Source organism: Furipterus horrens, unplaced genomic scaffold, assembly GCF_987537825.1.
Source record: "Furipterus horrens unplaced genomic scaffold, mFurHor1.1.pri manual_scaffold_3, whole genome shotgun sequence".
NCBI lineage: Eukaryota > Metazoa > Chordata > Mammalia > Chiroptera > Furipteridae > Furipterus > Furipterus horrens.
Genome location: NW_028327173.1, coordinates 136,305,612 through 136,328,082, shown reverse-complemented (window position 1 = coordinate 136,328,082; position 22,471 = coordinate 136,305,612).

The window sequence follows — 22,471 nt, the reverse complement described above, 5'->3', positions numbered from 1 at the left end:
GCTGACTGTTTTTTTCTTCCTTATGTTCCAAATCATTGATTTGAACCCATTTCCTTCCCTTCACCATATGTTTTGTGTGGATTTTCCTTCGTTTCATTTAGCATAGACTTCACTTCTTCCCTTATGTGTTTGCTGTACTTAAGCATATCTATCAAGTCTGTGAGCATCTTTGTCACCAGTGTTTTGAACTCTATGTCTGTTAGATTGGCTACTTCCTCATCTGTTAGGTAGGCTATCTCCTCATTGCTTAGTTCTCCCACTTGAACCTTGATCCGTTCCCTGTTTGGGGCCATACTTCTCTATCTCCCCATCTTGACAGGCTTCTGTGTTTGTTTGCCTCTGTGTCTTAGGTAGAGCTGTCACACCTGTTATTTTGTAAGGGGCGGAACCTTAGGTATTCGTCAGTACAGGGCAACCGTTTCACCACGTTGTGGCACTGTATGTGGGGCAGAGGGACCTGAGAGGGAACAATGCTGCTTTTTCAGCACTTGCCCCTTTTCCAGGCACTTCTCCCACTTTCATATGGGACTGGTGCCTCTCTAGCTGTTGCCCTGGCCATCATTCCCATAGTGGGTGGGTCTGCGGATATTCTAGTATCGTGGGAGCCCTTTAAACACGTCGATTCTGCTGAGAGACCGGCAGTTTCTTTCTCCACCCCAAACCCCACTGGTTTCCACAGTCAGAAGCTTTATTTTCTTGGCGCTGGAACCTTGAGCTGGGCGGTCTGGTCTGGTGCTGGGAGCGCTTCCCAGGTGTCCCTCCTCATTTTTTAAAATGTGTGACTTCACTTTCTGCCAGCCTGTCACTGATTCCACTGCTGCCGCTGTTACACTGCTTCCTCTCTGTCCCGGCTCCACCCCTCCTACCTGTCTGGATGAGTATTTCTTCTTTATACCTTTGTTTGTTGGACTTCCATGCAGCTCAACTTTCTGAACTTCTGGTTTTCTCTAGTTTTGAGGTAGTTGTATTCCTTCTTAGTTGTGGAGGGAGATGCAGTGTGTATATCTAGTCCTCCGTCTTGGCCAGAGGTCCAAGCACCCTGGTTTTGCTTTCTGTGGTTTCAGTTACCTGTAATCAACCTCGGTCCAAAAGCATTAAATGGAAAATTGCAGCTGTAAACAAATCATAAGTAGCATGCCATCATGCTACTCATAGTGTGATGAGATCTTTCTCCTTCACACCCAGGACGTGAATCATTTCCTTGTCCAGCATCTCCACCCTGTATATGCTCCCTGCCCAGTAGTCCCCTGGTAGCATCTGGGTTATCAGATGGGCTGTCCTGGTATCACAGTGCTTGTGATCAAATAACCCTTATTTTACTTAATTATGACCCCAAAGTGCAAGAGTAGTGATGATGACAGTTTGTATGTGCCAAAGCCAAGCTGTCAAGTGTTCTCTTTAAGTGACAAGGTGAAAGTTCTCAATTTAATAAGAAAAGAAAAGGAATCGTATGCTCAGGTTGCTAAGACCTGTGGTAAAATGAATTTTATATCTGTGACATTGTAAAGAAGGGGAAAGAAATTCATGCTAGCTTTGCTGTCGCACCTCCACCTGCAAGCACATCTCATCATGCAGGCCTTTTTTTTATCTCACAACATCACAAGAGGAAGGGCAGACACAGGGCAGGAAGGTATTTTGAGAGAGTGAAAGGCCACATTCACATAACTTTTCTTATTTTTTTTCTTTTTTTCACATTCACATAACTTTTATTGTGGCTATTATTCTTAATATCATGTTGTGCCTAACTTATAAATTAAACTTTATCATAGATATATATGTATAGGTTTAAAAACATAGTATATATAGGGCTTGGTACTATCCATGGTTTCAGGAATCAGCTAGAGGTCTTGGACAATATCCCCTGTGAATAAGGGGGGACTACTGTAGTTAATTCCCTTTTGCTGCTAGGCAGTATTCCTTTGCACAGATATACTTTGTTTATACTCTCACCCATTTGCAAACATTTGAATTGTTTCCATCTTGGCTATTAAAAATAAAACTCCTACAAACATTCATGTGAAAGTCTTTGTGTGCTTTTAACTTTCTTGAGTAAATACCTATGAGTAGAATGGCTAGATCATATGATAGATGTGTTTTACTTTACAAGAAATTGCCAAACTGCTTTCCAAAGTGGTTGTACTGTTTTACAAGAAGATAAGACAGAGGAGACAGAGGTAGAAATTAAACAATGGTAGCAAGAGAGAAGAGACTGGAGAAGAGGAAAGGGATAGAGGAGAATAGGAATGAAAATAGCCCTGGCTGGGTGGCTCCGTTGCTTGGAGCACCATGTTCAATCCCCAGTCCGGGCTCATACAGGAGGCAATAGATGTTTCTCTCTCACATTTATATTTCTCTCTCTCTCTCTCTCTCTCTCTCTCTCTCTCTCTCTCACATACACACACACACACACACACACACACACACTAAAAACATATCCTCAGGTGAGGATTTTAAAAGAAGAGAGGGAGGGAGAAACACAAAGTGGTATCAGACACAACTAGAAACATGGTTCATGTACTTCAGGCTAGTTGAGGTTTAATAAAGGGACTATTTTCAAAGAGCTTATGAAGCCAATGGTTACTGCAGTGCCTTGGTTACCACCTCTAAGCCTGAACGGTCTCATAAAAGGGAAATTCTGGGCACCCACAGAGAGCAGCAACAAGGAGAGGGCCACCGCTGGAAGTGGGATGCAGCCAACCCTCTGACACTGGAAGGGAGAAAGCTGCTGTAATAAACACCTTCCCTCACTCTGCAACCCCCTCCACCCTGTCTCCATCTCTTGCTGATAAGTTTCCGTTGGCCAAACCCAACCAGAAGGCACCAAAGTATGTTGATGACGTCTGTATGGACCAGCCTCCCTGGCTGGAGGCAGATGGATGAAAAGTGGATCTGGCTGGGGGTGTGGGGGGGAGTTGGGGGGGGCAAAAAAGAAGATACCTGGTACAGGAGCCAACAGAGGAAAGGGACAAAGAGCTAAGCTGCTTTTTCATCTGCAAAGACTGAGAAAACAATATATAATGATTTAGAACAGGCCAAGGAAAGACAGTGCTTTGTGATGTACACTGCTGTGCACCAAAATTTTTATCACAGTTCATCCACTCAGTCTTGAGATCTATTTTGAAGGAGTTATTAACAACAAACAAAATGATTAATTCTAAAACTGCTGCTGTTACAGATCTTAGCCTGATTGTACCCTCATTAAAAAAGAAGAAACTCTTCTAAATCATGAAACATGATACCTGAGGATTTGTGTGAATGTGGGCTAAGAAAGCAGGTATCAACAGCAGGAAAGCTAAGTCTGAAGACCAGAGATGCTTCATGGAAAAACACAAGATGTCTTTAAACCTTAGAGACGACACAGAAATTTTAGTAGGCTGGGTTCTCTTGGCAGATGGTTATTCTTTGTCTCTGTCAGATGACCTGTGCATTTTGGGGTCAATCACCTCCCTCTTATTCATTTCAACATGAGCACTGCTGGCAAAAGAACAAGATGATCAAGGGAAGAACTCAGCATCTGTCGAATCTGCTGGAAACTTTCTCTGGATCCTTTTTCACTTTTTTAATCTCATAAAACCCTAGACATCATCTCCCTTGGGATGTCCATAAACAAGCCATTTATAATAAAATATATTTAGAATTCTTTCTTATCTCAGGTGGGAAAACTGAAGGTTGTTTCCCTCACTGACTTGAGTCAAAACTGAAGGCTTGAACATATCAGTGCCTGGTATGGATGAATTCACCAGCCACTTTTTACAAAGCGGACATCAAAGGAAAATCTTTGGATGATTGGTAGCAATTTTGAAATCTGGCTATGCAGTCAAGTTTCTGTTTTCTTTGCTCAGAACTTCTGAAGGGGAAAATTAAGAAAAGTCGAGCTTATTGTTATGAACTGCTTTTTCCATTTCCCACAATCCAAGAATATAGTGAGGTGATACTAATGGAATAAGTAGTCTGCTATGATTTCACACATTTTGATAAGTGGGAAAATAGTCAACAAAATTTCTTTTTTTTTTAAATTTTTAAAATATGCTTTATTGTTTATGCTATTACAGTAGTCCCAATTTCTTTTCCCTTTGTTCCCCTCCACCCAGTGACCCCCTTTTCAGTTGTCCACCCCTCTTAGTCCATGCCCATTGGTTGTAAATATAGTTCTTCTCAACATTATCCTGTCTACTCCACTCCCTCCTATTATGCTTCTTAATTCCTGTACCATCTCCCTCCCTTTTACCCCTTGCCCCTCCCAACTGACCTCCCATACCTATAATTTTTTCCCACTCTTGTTTTCCCACTCTTAGTTTTCCTTTGTTTTGGTTCCCTAGCTTATGTTGTTCGTTGTTGTGATACAGTTTTCATTTTAATGTTCATAGTTTTGATCCTCTTTCTCCTAAACAAGTCCCTTTAACATTTCATATAACATTGGTTTGGATCTGATGAACTCCTTCAGTTTTACTTTGTCCTGGAAGCACTTTCTCTGCTGTTCCATTCTGAATGACAGCTTCGCTGGATAGAGTAATCATGGTTGTAAGTTTTTGCTTTTCATTACTTTGAATATTTCTTGCCAGTCCCTTCTTGCCTGCAGAGTTTCTTTTGAGAACTCAGCTGATAGTTTTATTGGGACCCTTTCGTATGTCATTCTCTTCTCTCTTGCTGCTTTTAAGATTCTGTTTATCCTTAATTTTTGACATTTTGATTATAATGTGTCTTGGTGTGGTTCTCCCTGGGTCCAGTTTTTTTGGAACTCTCTGTGCTTCCTGTAAGTTTATCTCCTAACCCCGAGTTAGGGAAGTTCTGCTTCATTATTTTTTCACATAATTTTTCAATTTCTAGTTCTTCTTCTTCACCTTCTGGCAGCCCTATGATTCAGATGTTGGCTTGCTTATAGCTGTCCGATAAGTTTCTGAGCCTCTCCTCATTTTCCTCACTTCTCGTTTCCTCTTTCTGCACTGGTTGACTGTTTGTTCCTTCCCTATGTTCCAATTTGTTGATTTGATCCCTGGTTTTCTTTCCCTCACCAACAGTTTTGTATGTGTTTTCTTCATTTCGCAGGGCTAGCCTTCATTCCTTCTTCGTCTTGTTTAAGATCTGCTGTTACGTCTGTAAGCAGTTGTATAATCAAAGCTCTGAGCTGAGCCTCAGAAAGACTTCCTATCTGCTGCTTCATTAGATTAGATATTTGCTGTCTGGTCAGCTGCGTCACCAGGATCTCTATCATGATCTGTGCCATTCTGACCATTTTGTCTTTACTTTTGCTTCCTGGGCAGGGCTGTCTCACCTCTACATCATAGGGGGTGGAACCCCATGTACTCGTCACAGCTGGGCGACCTCTCACCATGCTGTGGCATTTTCTGCAGGGGTGGGGGTCTAAGAAGGACTTCTGCCATTCACTCTCCGCTGAGAGACCAGGAGCCTCCTCCTCCATCCCCACCCCCTCCAGGCCTCACAGTCCAAGGCAATGGAGGTCTGCCTTCCCTGGCTTTGAAATTGCAAGCTGATGGGTCTGGTCTGCAGCTGGGGGTGCTCCCCAGGCGCTTATCACCTCCCCCTAAATACAGGTGTTTGTGCTTACCGCTGTCCCGCCTCCATTGCTGCTTCTACCGCGGACAGCACAGCTTGAACTCTCCGCCCCGGCTTTGCTCCTCCTACCTGTCCGGACGAGCACCACTTCTTTATAACTTCATGCGTTGGACTTCCATTTATTTTCTGGAACTTCTGGTTATTTCTGGTTTGGGGGTAGTTGTATTCCTTCTTAGTTGTGGTGGGAGACTGAGTGTGTCAGTCTAGACCTCCATCTTGGCCGGAAGTTTCCTGTGTTTGTTTGCTTCCGTGTCCCAGGGAGAGCTGTTGCTCCTACTACATTATAAGGGGCAGAGCCTTAGGGATTCGTCAGTACAGGGAGATCTGTTTCACCACGTTGTGGCACTATATGTGGAGGAGGGGTCCAAGAGGGAACAATGCCGCCTGCCCAGCACTCGCCCCTTTTCCAGGCACCTCTCTGACTTCCGCACCAGACTGGTGCCACTCTATCTGCTGCCCTGGCCATCATTCCCAGAGTGGGTAGGTCTTCGGATGTTCTAGGTCCGTTGGGGCCCTTTAAACAAGCGGACTCTCCTGAGAGACTGGCAGTTTCTGCCTCCGTCCCAACCCCCACTGGTTTACACAGTCAAAAGCAATGAGGCTTGATTTTCCCTGGTGCTGGGACAGTGAGCTGTGCAGTCTGGTGAGGAGCTAAGAACGCTTCTCAGGTGTCCCTCCTGACTTTTTAAAACATGAGACTGCATTTTCTGCCAGCCTGCTTCTGTTGCTGCTGCTGCCACCACCACACCGTGTCCTCTCTGCCCTGGCTCCACCCCTCCTACCTGTCTGGATGAGTATTTCTTCTTTATATCTTTGTTTGCTGGACTTCCATGTAGTTTGATTTTCTGGAACTTCTGGTTGTTTCTAGTTTTGAGGTAGTTGTATTCCTTCTTAGTTGTGGAGGGAGACAAAGCATGTCTGTCTATGCCTCCATCTTGGCTGGAAGTCCTCAACAAAATTTCTTATTCATCTGCTCACAAATGTGAGCCAATTCAAGGGCAAAGTAGAAAGAATGATTGAATATGAGCTCAGGTGTTTGGTATTCTAATTCCACTTATTTTACCAACTAGCTATAGGTGCTCAGGTAGAATTACTCAGTTCTTCTGTTTGTTTCCTGTAGCTTTGCAACAGAATAATTATATGTAACAAAAATAATCCACCTGACAGTGGGCCTAAGAGCATTCCACAGAAACATCACAGGACAGATTTAATGGTGTGAACAGGAATTGTCACAAAGAGCAGGTAAGGAACAGCCTAAGACAGCACCACAGTGAACAGACAAAGATAGAATGGAGCACAAAGAAGAACACAGAAGGTTCATCACAGAACCATGGCACAGGCTGAATCACCACACCAGATGGAGCCAGAAGCTGTCCCCATGTCAGGAAATTAGCAGCAGGCATTTTGTAGGACATCATAGAGTCTCCTCAGGAATACAGTTGATGAAGACTCTAGAAAAGCAAACCTTGAGCAAGTGCATAAGTAAAGGCCCTATATCAGTCTTCAAGGGCTACCAGAACAAAGCCCCTGCAGGCTGGGGGCTTTTACAAGAGAAATGTATTTCTCACAGTTGTAGAAGCCTGGAAGGTGAAGATCAGAGTGTTGGCAGATCCACCTTGGCTTGTAGATGGCCATCTTCTCCCTGTGTTCTCAGGTGGTCTTTCCTTTAAGAAAGCATACCTCTAGTGTCTCTTCCTCTTCTTACAAGGACACCAGTCATATTGGGTTAGGGCTCCACCCTTATGACCTCATTTAACCTTAATTATCTCTTTCAAGACCCCTTCTACATATGAATTCAGTCCATAACAGGCTGTGACATCAGAGAGAGCTCTGTGCAGACTGACATGAGACAAGAATAATGATGGACATGAAGAGAAGGGAAAACACAACAGGGAACTCTAGGAAGGGCAAAACACTGTTCTCTTAGCCATACCTGAGTAAGAGTTTTTGCCAGTTCCCTGAGGACATATTGAGAAACAATCTTTAATTCATTCAGTAAAGATACTTGGAGCATCCTCTATGTACCAGGGACTGTGATAGGTGTTGGAGGTATAAAATGAATTAAGCAAGAAAGCCATTAGACTCATGTGGCTGTAATGTCATGATGGCCTATGTAAGCAAACCCAAACCTAAGCCTATAAGTGCCTCAAGGTTACAAAACTGAAACCTAATGACAACCAATCATAGCCAACCAGGCTTTAAGCTATAGCCAATCAATAAATGCCTTGCTTTGCTCCCACCTTTTCTCTACAATAGTCTCTCCCTGAGCTCATGCAGGTGGAGCATTCCTAACCATTTCCTGTTGGACACTGCCCAATTCAAGTAGATTTTTGCTCAAATAAACACACACACAAAAAAATAATATGCCTCAGTTTATCTTTTAACAGGGGCCAGGGATGAACTCGGAGCACAAACAGCTCACCTTAGAGCTTACAGCTAATAGAGAAGACAGAGTGGAATGAAGAGTAGGAGCCTCAGAGCTACATACAGGAGTATTTAGAAGGAGGGGTTGAGGAAGGAACTAATTCAAGCAGAGAAACCAGCAGGGCAGAGGCCAAAACAGCAAGCATATTGGAGAAATTAAAGGCTGACTCCAGAGAGCAAGGGGAGAGGGGTGTAGCAGATGAGTCTGGATGCAACCTGAGAGACCTGGGATGCCTGCTTAGGGATATCACTTTTTGTCCTAAGATCAGTAGGAGGCCCTTTAAGGGTTTCAAGCAGGACCTGACTCGACTAGTTATCAGTTTTGAAGAGATAACTTTAGCTCCAGTTTGGAAAACAGCCCAGACCCCCTATATATCATTTAAAGTTCATTGTATAAGACTATGCCTGATTGTCTGTTTTCCCACATCATGGTGTAAGTTTGTCTGATCTTTGCCCAGGGTTCCTGGCACAGAACTTCTAAAAAACCCTTGGAGTGTCCCAAGGAAGAGAAGTGTATTTGTTGTTTGTGGGTTCCTAGGTCACACTTGAGTTTATGCTAATGAGATGACTCAGGGGTCTCCTAGACAGCTTCAGGATGGGTACTGGTCATCAGAAAGACCAAACAACTGTTTAGAAGGTTGGGACTTCAAGCAGCATGCTATCAGCCCAGCCTGCCACTTGGTGAGGAGAGGAACTGGTGATAGCCTTCAACCATTTGGTCTGTGATTTAATGAATCATACTTATGTAATAAAGCCCAATAAAACCTAGACACCAAACCGCAGGGGAGCTTCCAAATTGGTGAACACGTTCAATGTACTTGGAGGGTGACAGGTCCTGCTTCCCCTGGAGAGGGCAGGAAAGGTCTGCATGCAGGACCCTCCCATATCTTGCCCCACATGTCCCTTCATTAGACTGGTCGTGTTCTGTATCTTTTATAATAAGATTATAATATAAACCTAATGCTTTCCTGAGTTTTGTGAGTCCTTCTGGTAAATTATCAAACCTGAGGGGCCGTGGGAACCTTCCTGATTTGTAGCCAATTTCTCACAAGTATGGGTGACCTGGCGACCCCCAACGTGTACCAGGCATCTGAAGTGGAAGTGGTCCTGTGCAGGACTGAGCCCTCAGCAGGAAGGGTCTGCACTGATTCCAGAGGTAAGTGCCAGAATTGGATTGAGGTTCACCAGCTCGTGAAAGACCAGCTGAAACAGAATCCAGGCCATATTTGGTCTTGGTCATTCTTAATTTCAAATCAAAAAACCTTTTGTCAAAGGGAGAGAAAAAAAAACTTGTCCCCAAATTAAGAAATGGGCAGATTTGTCTGCATTTGAGAAAAACCACTGGCTTTGGGCAGCTCAAAATTTAGATATTGTTACATGGTGGCAAGTCCCCTGGATGGACACCATTCATGCTTCCTTGTTATTGGCCAAAACGTAATTTGGGGGTTAAATTGTTATTCCCATTTCTGGCCACACGACAGCTGTTTGTTATTTGCTTCTGAGAAGTGTTGCTTCCACTGGCACCAAGAATCTGCACGCTGTCATCTGAGACTGTCCTGCTGCGGACTTCCTTCCCAACAACCAATGTGCACTTGATGTTTTGGTGACCTTTGATATGAAACTGCAACCTTTTTTACATTAAAAAAATGGCTGCTACATAAGCGTCATCTGCCAATTCTAAAACCCCTTCTTTCATACACTTTCTGGACCAGCACCCTCCTGCTAACAAATTAAACATTGAATTTTGCTAAGATCAATTCATCCAAGAAAATTTTTTGAATCTCTTCTAGGAATGACTGTAGTAAAACTTCAGGTTAGTAGTGGACAAGAGGAAAAAAACATCTCTTCCAGAATGCTGCCTTAATAAGGCCCATTTCTGTCCAGAGAGATCACAGGTTACATATTCAATATGCCCAAGCAAGGCACAGGAATTAGAAAGATAGTGGTACTTACAATTAATACATCATTTAACACATTCTACCATTAAAGGTATTTACGCTTTTTTAACCACCTGTATTATGAATTTGGTTATCAAATTTTTCATAACTAGAAGTAAAATCTCTTTACACGTGATTCTCAATAATAATTCATTCCCAAGTCATCCGCAACAGCAGTGCTTCTGATCCTAGCAGTAGTCTGTGTAATAATTGCTGTCCGGGCGGCACACCCCCAAGAGCCCAGTCTCTATCACTTAGAGCTGGGAGAACTCAACCAGCCATGAAGCCATTCAGTTTTTCCCCCATTCCTTTGTAGCAAATGCTTTCTAACACTTTCTTTTCCTCCTCATTACCTCACACATTCTAATCATTCCTTCCAGAAAAACACATAAAAATAACTTTTTTTTTTTATTTAGAAGTTAGAGTAAACATAGAAATGGGTTGGTGATCATTTTTCTCCTTGTTCTACTGGATGCAGAGCTCTTGATAGTTCACTTCCAAGGCTCCAGGCTTGATTCTGATTCATCTTGGGAGTCTACACTGCTCATCACTCCTGTCACCTGCCTAAGGCTGGTTTTGCAAGAGCCACAGGGCAGAGAAAGAGCAGGTGGACCCAGCCCCAGTGTCCTGTGCTGCCACCTTTATTCTGTGCCACCAAGACTAAGCTTAACTACAGGTTTCCGCTCTTGATCAACCTTATCAAGATTTCTAGACCATCACTAGAAATCGTCGGCAGCCGTCCGTCTCGAGAGACGATGGTGTAGCTTTTTAAGAGTCTATCTGCACCGCCGAGAATGGTTGTGCAGTCCGACTCGGGAGTGACACGGTATCTGTCTCCTCCCGTGTTGAATCGACATCTTGCGATGACGCTGGAGTGTCCTCTCCAGTGAAGCTGAAGCTACAGAGCCTGGGCAGGGTGATATGGAGGGTCTGCTGTTGCCCATGCAGCAGACCCCCCTCTCTTCGCAGCTGAAGGGTCCAAGGGAAAGACGGAGTCAATACAGCTTGGCTTCAGGTGCGCTGCAGGAGTTGCCGGTGTTGACTACAACGTCAAACCACCTTAGGGACTCCGGCTCCGGATTTTCTGTCGGGGTTTACTCCCTTAGCCTTTCCCCTGAAGAGGTATGCCGCAAGGCAGCGGAGGTTTTTTGGAGTCAGAGTTTTCCTTCTCTGATGTGCCCTGACTGGAAGATCGAACCAGCGACACTTAGCTCGCAGGCCGACGCTCAATCCACTGAGCCAAACCAGCCAGGCCCATCACTAGAAATACATCACTACTAATTGTGTTTCTGAGTGTACAAGAGAATAATATCCCCTATTGCAAGGTAGAAGGGAGAAAGTACATGGCACATATAATTTATTTACTTATACATGTATATACAGGCCCACACAGACACACACACATTCTGTTTCTATATCTTTGGTTCTGTTTTGTTTCAGTGTGATCTGGGATTATGCACCTTCTCGTATAACTTTCCACTTTTTTCAAAACATTTTGCCTTACAGATGATATTTAGAGATATTTTTAGGTAGCAGTTACCAGGAAAAAAAAAAGTCAAAGTGCTTTAATAAGAATTTGTAGTTTTCATCAAAATGAATGTTTTATTAATACAACTGGTCCTCATAATTATATAAATGTAGCCTCATCAAACCTGATAATGTCATTGATGAGATTTTTGATCCCCAATAATGGGACCAACTACAAAGCCAACTAAGATTTTTGTGTTATTTTCATTCCCAAAGAAAAGAAAGGGGAATAAAAAAAAAAAAAAGATGAAATCTTCTGGGTCACAGCAAGAACCCAGAGGACTATTTCACCCATCTCTTTGCATGAATTTTACCTCAAACATACACATAAAGAAATTGACTTCAAACAAACCACTACCATTAACTCAATCTGATCAATAAAGTCAGCAGAAAAAAGCCTGTCCTATGTCATTAGAGAGAAAATACACCACCATTATTTAGGACACCTGGGGACAAAGAGATCTAAGATTTTCCCCATGGCTCAGTTGGAGTGTCATCCTAATGCACCAAGGTTGATGGTTCAATCTCCTGTCAGGACACATACAGGAATCAACCAGTGAGTACACGGAGGCTGAAACTGATTATACAGGGTCTTCTTAAAATCCTTGTGCTGTTTTAAATTTAATGTTAAAGCTTTGTTAAATCTGGTGGTAGAAATAATTACACCATATGCATTATGAGATAAAACATTACATTACCCTCTGCTAGCTGAAATGGACTTCTGTGCCGCTGGTCATAAAACAGAGTTTTCTTCCTGAGCTACAGAAATCATTTGTAATTTCCTGAGAATCCAGAACAAGCAGCATAGTTGTTCTGTAAAGGGCTCAGGGGACACCAGCTCGCGGTCACTTAGTGCAGCTGGAACTTGCAGGAGCAGAGCCAGCAGGGCCTCCTGGCCTCCTGTAGAGAGATGTGCTGGGGCCAAGGGAATGGACTGTACTACGGAGATGTACAGCAGACTGCCCACCCCGTGCGCTTCCACGCTGTGAGATGTGTGGAAAGGTGGCCTCCTGCGGGGCATAAATGCTTTAGCTGTGCACGCCAGTCCCAATCTTTGGTGCCTACTACTGAGGGGAATCTGCTCAGATGCCACAGCTTCTAGACCTTGGAGAACGTGGGAGCCCTCAGTCCCACGGGACACGGACTCTGAGAGCTGGCAGCTTAGAGAGAGGCTCGGGATCAGGGGTCAGGCTCGGGGTCAGGGTCAAGGTCAGGCACCAGACAGCCCTGCTGGCTTCACAACGTACAGCAGTACACAGTTGTGCACACAGATATACCCAAGTATACAGCTGTGTGGGGTTTTATAATTAATATATTTTCATTTTTAGAGGAGTTTTAGGTTATGGGATCTGGGTGACAACAATGTGTCAATGTAGGTTCATCAATTATAACAAATGTGCTTTCTGGTGGAGATGATAAGAGGAAGGGGGACTGTGCGTGTGTGCAGGAGGCGGGTATATGGGAAATCTCTGTAATTTCCGCTCAGTTGTGTATTTTTAATGTTTAAATTAAAACAAATTTGCTTATACTTGCCTTTTTAGACATGTTCCTTCACTGAAATGACCTAAAATACGTGGGTGAAAACTGTGAGGTGATTTTTTAAATTTATTTATTTTTAGTGAGAGGGAGAAAAACGTCAATGTGTGAGAGAAACATCTATTGGTTGCCTCTTGCACACACTCCAACCAGGGACCAACCTGCAACCCAGCCATGTTTTGGCAATGTCATCCACGGACATCCTCTTCAACCCTCCCAACAATCCCAAGTGGCATTGGTGTGTGGAAGAGGAAGGAGAACACAAGAAATTGGGGGTTTCCCAGAGGCAGCCAGTTGGGTCCCTGCCTAAGGGCCCCACAGGACATTACTTTGGAGAAGTCACCATGGCTAACAGCTCCCTCCCAGGTTCACAGGTTCAGAAACCTGGTTCTACCAGTGCAGAGAGTTCTACCAGTTCTACAGTCTCTCAAGGGCAGCAACACCCTGAGCAAGCTCACAGAGTATAACCTGCAGAAGCCAGCATGCCAACTCGGAAATGTTCCAGAAACACCACAGACATGTGTACAAGACATACTACATGCCAGGTGCTGAATGCTCTTACATGATTTAATCCATTATCCCTCACAAGTATGAGTGTCCCCATTTTACAGATGAGGATACTGAGGCACAGGAAGGTCAAGTAACTTGCCTAAGGCCACCAGCTAGGAAGTGGCAGAGTGAGAATTTGAATCTGGTTCTGAAGTCAGTGCTCCTAACTATTTTGGTAACCAGTGAGAAATAGCTTGGATAGCAAGTTTTATTCCTATGGGACAGGCTATGTGAGAAGCCAAATAAGGGGTCACAAGAGGGTTACTGGGTGAGCATGTTACCATGATTCAAATGTTTAATGGGGTCAGAGTAGCCTAATGCATTCGTTTCCACAAAAATACTATTACACCTGTCCCCAGCACCCTCACCTGAGCAATTCATAAACCAGTGTGGACACCTGCCATTCTTTGGGGTTCTGTTTTTCCTCAATTCTTGTTCTGATGAACAAGTTAATATCTCCATTTAAATTTCAGTCAGTCTCAAGTGGCCTGAGAGTCATTCTGCCCCCTTAAAGTAACATGGCACTTCTTGGCTTTGATCTGTTTTTCTTGATTTTATAGTTTACAGCTCAGGGAGTACTTAGCTCCCCCTATTTCCAACTTCTTGCAGGCAGCGTCACTATTGCCTCCTCACTCTGCCTCCAGATATTATTACCCACATTTAAGGATGGCCAGAGATAAAGGTCACAGAGCTTGTCCCCAAAGCAGGACTTGAAGATGGGCCTCTGACTGCTTACCCTGTTCTTTCTACCTTACCAATTGAAGATAAGAAAATATGAGGATCCATGGTTACCCCAGCACTGCTAGCCCTCGATCCTTGGGCCCAGCCTGGTTTATCTGCTTCCTTCCCACCTCATGCTGGCCTTAGCCACACACCCCAGCAGGCCACCTGTTCAAAGCCTCCCCAATGTCTTCATGTTATGCACCCAGAGGGTCCAGCTAGAGTAACTCCCCACCCGCGCCCTATGCCTTGGTCTCTGTCCGCACTATACCACAGCCAGCGGTCCTGTCCTCTCTTACCACTCCACCCCATGGCACCCACAACACACAAACTTTCCCTCTGTGGTCTTTGCCATTGTCTCTGTTCATCTTTTGCTTTGCAGGTTTCTTTCCCCCCTTGACCCTCAATCTGAGGATTCAACCTGGTCTCTGCCACTTCAGTTGGACTCCCAGGTGGGCCCACTCCCACCCTTTGCCCTCTTTCTAGCTTCAGGGTTGTCTCCACTCCCAACCCTTGCAATTCTTTGGCACACTGACTAAATTTTCTGAATTTTCTAAGACTACTTGGATTTCAACTCTTCTGTCCCATCATCAGAACATTTGGCCTAATTTTTGGATCAGAAATATAGTCAGTGTAGATTCACTGCACCTAGATATCATTTTTATAATTGGTGCCACATGCACAGGACACAAAATCAAAAGGCGTCAAAGGGTACAGAGTAAAAATTAAGTCTCTTCTTAGCCCTGTTTCCCAGGTCCACAGGCTCCCAACTTCCCTGCTCAGACATGGCAACTGAGCTCTTTCTCATCCTTCCAGATAGAGGCCATGAATGCCTGACCTGGGAGATTGGCAATTTCTTAATGATTCATAAATTTAAAATTAATTTAAAGAAAGAAATGTAAAAAGTTCTGTGTCAGTCCCCCCACCCTAGATGAACACATGTGAATTCTCTAAATTGCATTTCAATTTTTAACTATACGTGCAGATTCTTCATTGCTTAATCATAGTATTATAAAATATTTAGTTCTATTTCCTCTGCTAGTTTCATATACACATTTCGTTTTCATTTAGTTTTAATAACTACATAATATTCATTTGGGCTAAAACCCAATTGGGGTTTGGGGTTTTGGGGGTTTTTTATTAAAGATTTTATTTATTTTTAGAGAGGGGATGGGAGGGAGGAAGAGAGGGAGAGAAACATCGATTGGTTGCTTTTCTCATGCCCCCAGCTGGGTACGTGGCCAGCAGCCCAGGCATGCGCCCCGACTGGGAATCAAACTGGCGACTTTTCAGTTCGCAAGCCGACATTCAATCCACTGAGCCACACCAGCCAGGGCAGGTTTGGGAGGTTTTATTTCAAGTTTTCACAATTACAAATAGTATCACTATAACCATCTGTAACTTTTTCTTCTTTGAATTATTGCTTTAGGATAACTTCCTGGAGTGGCATTATTGAGTCTAGGGGATGGTTCATGTCACATTTAGTCAAATAACTCACTTAGAAAAGTGACAGTAGTTTGCAATGTCTCATACAGGTATGAGCATGCATCTTTAATTTCATCAAATACAATAATTATATTTATCATCAAAAATGATTTCTCATATTGTTCTCTTTTATGTATTTCTGTAATAGATAGGTCAACGGCATCTATTTCGGTTTTTGTGTTTAATGCAGACTTCTGCTAGAAGCAGTCCTCAGAGGTAATTGGAATAAGGTTGGATTTCTAGGATCTTAAGAGCTTATGTACCTGTCACATTCCACATGAAGGGCAGTTTGGCAAGGTCAAGGGAAAATGGACACATCCTCCCTCTCCTCACTCCTCTCTCCTCTCTCTCATCCTTGGTGATATTGATTCATGTCCACCAAGCCCTGTTTATGTTACTAGAAAAGGCAGTAATCCTTCTAATTTACATTCCTTAAAAATACTCTTCTCTTTCTGCACATTATTGCAGATGCATTTTCTTTATTGTTTAAAATGTATATGAGACCCTCCCACTTTGTAGAGCAAGACCTGGACTTAAACTTGGGCTCTCTACTTACCAGCTATTACCCTTGAGCAAGTCACCTAACCTCTCAGGGTTAATTTCTATCAGTAAAATAGAGAAATAAAAATATCTGTTCATCTCACATAGTTGTGGTAAAAATCAAGTGAAAAGGTATATGAGTGTGAGAACTGTGTTGCAAATAGCAAGTCATTCTTCAGATGTTCTTAAGTATCCTTTTAGGCCCTATGACTCTTCTCTGTTTCCAATCTAATCTTTTATTGGTTCTGGGAAAATGTATTATTGCATCTTTAATTATTGATTTAGTGCCTTTTATTTTGGCTGTTTATTCAGGAAGTCTAACCCTTCAGTAATTGAAATGCTAAACTCTATTCCCTAGATCTGCCTCCTGAAATGTCTCATTTCTTGATTATGTTTCTTAAAATTTTGGATATATTGCTCAAGAATTTTTACTGATTTAAGTGCCATTTCTGCCTGTGCAGCTTAAACCACATTTTCAGTTTATGTTTTGCAATGATCACTACCTTCATTCCTTTTTATTCTGACCGTCTCTCACTTGAGAGGATATAGCGTCCACTTCATTTCTTTGAAAGAGGCTCCAACAATTTTCTGAATTCTGTGTGGTTCCCTGCAGTTGCTTTTTTGGGGGATTAATTAAAACAAAGTTCACTGAATGTTCTTTGGTCTTTCCTGGGTGATGAGGCTTTTTCAGGGAGCCCACATTAATATTTTGAGTTGAATGCATTCTCCCTTGTTACCTTAGTGTCTGACCTCTGCTGTGTTGCTGAAAATTCTTTAGTAAAATTTCTCATTGATTTTAATAGCATTTGTGATTAGGAGTTTGTTTGGGTTTCTATCATTCTACCATCTTCCTGGATAATTTTCCTACTATGTCAGTTCCTTCTAGCATCTGGTTCAATAGAATCTAGAAAGAATCCAAAGACCAAAGATGGGAGTAGAACCACACGGTCAAACATTTTCAATAATAAACTGAAAAAATGCCTTTTTGTGCTTTGTTGAGGCTTTTACGGCTAAGAAAGGAAAAGGAAGAATGGAATACGAAATAAAATCTTACCACAAACCCCTTAATAAACTCTACTTACTAACTGCATTTCTAAAGTTTCTGAACCTTCCAGGCATCTTGCAAGCCACAAAAACTACGTTGGTTTCCTTAGCTATATGTGAGGGTGATGCTAAATTATTTCTAAGGTCTTTTTCTAGCTCTGAATTTCTACATTAAATAATATTTAAACTGCAGGTACAGGCATGAATCAATGTGAACAGAATTTCCCCACTTCCTGCCATCGCACCCTCAAAAAGCACATATATGTGCTTGTGCGTGCGCGTGTGTAACACTCCTATTTGATTTCTCCATTTGGAAATGTTTCAGATCAACTGAAATTAAACATAAATGAACCAGTGAAAGGGAAAATGAAGGAACTGAATAGGAAACCCCTCCCGTGGGACCAGGGCAGTCTCTGCTTCCCCATATCTGTTGCAACTCATGAGGTACCTAAGAGGAGATCCCAGAGGCAGCCAAGGCATAGGCGAGGCACCAGGTCTCAGTCTGGACTCTAGGGAGGTTTGGGGGAAGAGGCAGAGGAGGGCGGCGGTTTTGTGGCCCTCTGGTGGACACACTGTAGAATTGCAGCCTTTTCTGCACGGGAAAAGGCACCTGAGCCCATCTGGGATGGCAGCTAGACATGGCTCCACTAGACTGACATGAAACCCTAACCAGGGGCCTGCTTGTGAGGGACAGGCTAAACCTTTGCCTCAGAAATGGTACCTTGTGTCATTTTAAGTCACACTATCTCCGAAGCTGTTAGATTTGACGCTGGATTTCAAAATGGGCAATGTTAAATGGCCTGCGTCTTTACTAGTATTTTGGGTACTCCCAGCAGAAGAAAAAAGCATTTTAATTCAAGTGTTTCAGAATGAAGTTAATCAGAATAAAGTTACCAGCTCTAGGGTTTGTCTCTCCTTTGAACTCCAGTTACACTTAGTTTACACTGTCCAATCTTGTGTCTCAGGGAGACATCTGTGGCAGCTGGTGTCAGAGAAGCAAGGAATGGCATTGTTTTGACAGCCTCTGAATGGAAAAGTTGTGGCTACTTGAAGTTATTAATCAGCCAATGTTTAATTCATGTCTATACATGTATTTATTTATGCAACAAATATTTATTAGTTCATACTATACCAGTCATTTCCTGTTTGCTCTCAGATCTCTTCCCCATCTTTCTCTTGAAACCCCATTTCCTGTTTATCCTTGTCAACTATCTTCCGAGAGGAGGCACTGGCAAGATATTGAAGGTTGAGAAGTAAGGAAAAGCCAGATTTTTTTTCCATCCTGCCCCTCTGTTTTCTTTTTTAATTGATTTGAGAAAGAGAGAGACATCGATTTGTTGTTCCACTTATTTATGCATTCATTGGTTGGTTCTTGTATGTTTTCTGACCGGAGATCAAACCCACACCTTGGCGTATCAGGACAACACCCTAACCAACTGAGCTACTGGCCAGGGTCCTTCTCTCTCCATTTTGAGCATCATTTTTCTGTGTGGCTCCAGCTCCCCATTAGAGAGCCCCTCCATCCAAGGTCCTTGGCAGTACCAGCCATGGTATAACCTCAACCTCTGAGTCTGGTGACACCATCCCTTTCCTGTGTCCTTCGAGCCCTTCTGGTGGTAGGAGCTTCCTGCTGTCACTAATATCTGGTTGTTTCAGCAGCCCATTCCGCTTCTCACCTCTGTCCACGTCCTGTGTAATCAAGTCCCTGTTTTAAATTCCCTCTTTGAAATGCCCAGGATGATTTTGTTGTACATGGTGATAAGGATATGCCAGAGGGCAAGACAGGCTCAGTGTCTGATTTCACAGAGCTCACAGTCTATTGGGAAAACCAAGTATTAATTAAACAATCTTTAGTAGGATAAATATTTCAAAGGAAAGTACATAAGAACATGGAACAGAGAGATCTAACCTAGAATACATTTTGCTGTTCCATGGGTACTACTAGAAACTCTAAGGAAGTGGGTTTTTACACAGAGACACAGCCCCACAAGCTAGGGTTGCAGTTCAGCAGGTTTCCATGCTACCTCTGTCCTCTCTGAGTCCAACAGGAAAGACAAGAAGGGAAAGTTAAGGGTTTCAAGCAAGATTCAGCACATGGTAGTGGCAGAGAAGGAAGGGTGGAGTTATTCTGGCAGCCTGCTGGGGCCCAAGAAAGCTAGGCTCTGCCAGGTCCAGCCAAGGGAGAAACCAGAATCTTAGAGGAATATATTGTCCACTGGCAACCTCCAAAACATGCTGTCAAGCAATGTCCAGGCCAAGCCTGACTCAGAGAAAATGCTTTCCTAAACATTTAAGCTCCAACATTACAGTATTTCTCAGGTCTCCTCCAGCCCAGCACCATATGGGGATTAAGGATGGGAGAGTCCCTAGGCTACTGTGCTCCTTTGTCCCAACTGGCTTCTGTTCTTATCTTGATGAGCTCAAGGCACCCTTATCTTCCCTATCTACTCCTCAGTACTGACAAACTCCAGATTTACTCAACACCTTGATTCCTCTTGCAAAATCGTAAAATCTCTAAATTGATACATCAGACAGGCAGGCATACTTTCTTCACCTTTGCCATTTAAATCACTGCTTACAAGATCTAAAGTGTGTTTTTTGGATGAAGCTTTTCCAGTTCCATACTACAGAGAAAAGTCCTTAGTCAAATGCATGGCCATTTCAAGCCGCCCTGCCTTGCAGAGTTCCTTGGTATAGAATGAGGGGGAATGTGTCTTTCCCTCCATCCAACTTCTAGGCTAATATTAGACTTTAGTACATTTAATAACAGTCCTGGTCTCTTCTTGGAACTCCAAATGACTCAACACTGTCAAAACTCATGACTCAACAAGTCCTTATGGGTCAGTCATGGCAACTGAAGACGGAGGAGTGGGTGGGGCATGGGACAAAGACTTATTTCTCCCAGTGCCTCCAGAGCCCTGCCAACTGGGGCCAGGTTGAGCCGCCCTGTGGGGAGAGGCAATGGGAGGATGTGGGTAAGTGGATAGATAGCACTTAGGTTAGCACTGTTTTTAGCTGTGTTTTCTAGGTGTTTCCTTGACATGCCCTGTCTCCTCAGCTCAATTGCACATTCTTTGAGTGCAAAGATTAGGTTTATGCTGTAAATCTTTAACCTCCTAGAGTGTTTAGCGCAGTGCTTCTCCTACAGATGCTTAATCAGCATACTGTTGATTAATTACAATCTGCTTTAGGGAAAAAAAGGTGTATCCTTGCAACAACTACAGTATAAGGTTTATGTGAAAGTGCTATAAGAATATAATAAAGTGTAAAATATTTAACGCTTATGGATTATGGGCCAAGAATCTCCCCACATCCCAACCCACCATACCCTGTCAGACAGAGGTTGAATCCTGAGTTAGGGAGCCTCCCCGGGAAGCAGAGCCTAAAGGCTTCTTTCTCACTTAATTCTCCAACAACAATAAGAAACTGGGGACAAAACTGACCCTCTATTTCCCTTCCAACACTGCTCTGCTCCCTAGAGTCAAAGGTTCTCTCACCCCACCCCCATGTGAACACCCTCTTTATGGCTGAACTCTACAGTCTCACCAACAGTTAAAGCTGGCTACATGCAGTCAGGAATCAGCTCATACCATGCACTCCCACGGTTTCAGCTCAACCTCTGGATCTTCTCTGCTGGGATCTGTTGCTCCTCTGTGGTCTTGGAACCTATGAGATCCGATGGCAATTTCAGGATGGCCTCACAGGGTCCTACCCTCCATGTATTTCAGACTTTTCATCCCAGAATGTGGACAGTCAGCCTCTCAAGGGGAGCATGGTACTGACTCCCACAACCCAAACTCACATGAAATTGATGTAGTCCTAACTGCAGTGAATTAAGTTTCATTGGGGAGCACATCCCTCCAGCCATGAGAAAAGGTGTTGTCCATGGTCCACACCTCCTACCTGGAGAACAGCCAGGAAGCAGAGGAATTAATCTAGAATCAGGAGAGGGGGAGTTGACTGGTGCTGAAGACTCCTTCAACCAACCCTTAATGATGCTGATGAGTGTCCACCCCCCACACTGCAGCACACCTTCAGGGAGGTCAGAATGATCATTGGTAGTAGAGAGCATGGCTCTTCCCTGGGACAATACTAGAGACCTTATCAATTTGTAACTCACAGCAATTTTCATCCTAAACTTAATGAGCCAAAACCTCCTTTTTCTTTTCTTAGTCATTCCACTGGATTTTCAACTTACTGTTATTCTTTTCTAAATATGGAGCAAATCTTACATCATATTCTGACAATAAGGATCTTCAGCTTACACCTTGAGGGCAGGGCTCCCAAGGCCTCCCTGGGAAGCTGGGTGTCTTTCCCTATCCTTGGCACTGCTTTCCAGATTTCACCTCCACTGAACTTGGGAATTGGTGCTCTCTGTCCTCTATTCATGGCCTCCATGGATTTTGGTAGCCAGGCCTGCCCTAGGACCCCCACAGATCTGCCTGGCAGAGACCTGCCTGACCTTTCCTAGGTCTCATTGATTGTTAGTGAGTGTGTGGTGTATTATCTTCCCTTAACTGCACTGTCTTTGAGAGTAAATGCAGAGCAACTCTGCAGACCTCACCTCCCTCCATCTCAGCCAAGCCTAAAGCCAGAGCTCTGGGATGATGACCCTGCCAGTGGGCGGGCATAACCTCTGGCTTTACTGCAAGGCAAACTTGCTCTTCCTGTTTGGTTAGTCTGCAAACAATCAACCATGTTGACCTTTATACCATTTATCAACCTTAGCAAAAGGAAATCTGGACTCTGAAACATATTTGACAGGCTTATAAGTTATTATAAATATCTAACCACTTTGCTGTACCCCTGAACTAATATAATATTGAATGTCAACTATAGTTGAAAAAATTAAAAGTCATTAAAAAAATAATAAAATAATGTCTTGGTGACCCTCTGAGTTATGAAGAGAAAAAAAAAGCTATTTGGCAGGCTTGGCTGCCCAAAGGAGTTCAAAGAACAGCCTCGTCAATTGTGTCAAAGTTGATGAGGTTCTCTAGACCCATGCCCACACATTTTTATTCAATATATTTTAAGTTGCTATACTCAAAAAGGCAATAAAGTCTGTAATCTGATCTGCAGTTCTGATTCTGGGGCATCCAGGAAACTCTTCAGCTTGCTAGACTACACACAAATAG